The 1,682-nt window shown below is 42.7% G+C and overlaps 1 protein-coding gene across 3 annotated transcripts in view; it reads left to right on the top strand.

The window, feature by feature from the left end:
- Positions 1-1,682, top strand: part of LOC109923488 (choline transporter-like protein 3) — a 60,763-nt gene that overhangs the window by 217 nt on the left and 58,864 nt on the right. The gene's annotated exons all lie outside the window — the stretch shown is intronic.

Here is a 1,682-nt window from a genome sequence, read left to right as displayed (position 1 = left end):
CTTCCCCCCCCCCCAACTCTCTCTCTCACACACACGAGAATCTATGGGGTGAATTTGTATTTGCAGATACATTGTATTTTGTTCAAAAAGCACACAATTTATAGACATTCAGTCAATATGGCGTTTTATAAATTCCTATTTTAGAAATAAAACCAGTCTGATTCCAAACTAAAACACAAACATATTCTAAACAAGGTCTCACACCTAACATGCATTGTCTGACCTAAAATGTCATCTCTTCTTTACACTGATAAAACCATTACTTCTCTCAGGACCTTGACTTGAAAGGGGATTTACATATACATATTCATCAATTAAAACCTTCTAACTAATTAAAGATTTTACAGAATCTTAGGTTTGTTTAGTACATCCTCATCAATGCTGTGAACCTTTTGATCTTTTACTTATAAAGTCTGTGACTGATACCGCCTCTCTCACCAACACCTGAAGAAGGACTGAAGCTCCGAAAGCTTGTGTTTTCAAATAAATCTGTTGGACTATAACCTGGTGTCGTGTGACTTCTGACCTTGTGCATCCCCATCCAACAACGTAACCTCCACATCACTTCTGGAAGGTTCTTGTTATGCTTTCCTTTATTCCCTTCAAAGCTTAAGGGGCACTACATCTTCATACTGATTCTATTCTTGTTCGATTCATTCATTACAATATACATTCAACTGGGATCCTTTAGGGCCGCACAGTGGCTCAGTGGTTAGCACTGCTGCCTCACAGCACCAGGGACCCAGGTTCAGTTCCACCCTTGAGTGACTGAGTGGAGTTTGCACATTCTCCCCATGTCTGGTGGATTTCCTCTGGGTACTCCAGTTTCCTCCCCTCCCACAATCCAAAGATGTGCAAGCTATGCGCATTGGCCATAGGAAATGCGGGGTTACAGTGATAGGGAAGGGGGCTAGGAGGGATGCTGTTCGGAGAATCGGTGTGGACTCAATGGGCCGAATGGCCTGCTTAAACACCATAGATTCTATTTTTCTGAGGGCCACCTTTTTCCATCAGAGGGTGGTGCGTGTATGGAATGAGCTGCCAGAGAAGGTGATGGAGGCTGGTACAATCACAACATTTAAAAAGTATCTGGATAGGTATATGAATAAGAAGGGTTTACAGGGATATGGGCTAATCGCTGTCATATGGGACCAGATTAGTTTAGGATGTCTGGTTGGTGTGGACAGGTTGCACTGAAGGGTCTGTTTCTGTGCTGTTGACGCTATAACTGCATTTTTAACACTTTCCCCATTCAGTCATTGGCCCTGGGACAACTAAACCAAATGTGGGTTGAAAAACAGGGTGGTGGCTGGTTATGCATGGTACCTGATGGCAACTGTGGGCAATTTTACCATCCATCAGAAATTTAGATGTACATAATGAACAGCCATATTATCATCTGCTGAAAATGGGGAAGTAAAATTTCCCTCAAATTGTTTCAGCGTGTGTAAGAGAGTACTAAATGTCCCCGTAAACAGTGTTGTGTGTTACGAGACCAGGAGGGGGTGCGTGCCTATTGCAAATTTCAACATCTGCATTCCTAAAAGCTATCAACTGCAGAATTCCAATAAAACTAGTACATTTTTCAGCTTTGTACTTTGACTCTCTCTTGCCTAAGGACACAGGTCAAGGGACCACACACACACACACACACACACACACACACACACACACACACACAC

This window comes from Rhincodon typus, chromosome 10 (genome assembly GCF_021869965.1).
Source record: "Rhincodon typus isolate 14 chromosome 10, sRhiTyp1.1, whole genome shotgun sequence".
Classification (NCBI taxonomy): Eukaryota; Metazoa; Chordata; class Chondrichthyes; order Orectolobiformes; family Rhincodontidae; genus Rhincodon; species Rhincodon typus.
Note: the sequence above shows the minus strand (reverse complement) of the source record. Positions and strands in the feature narration are given on the sequence as shown.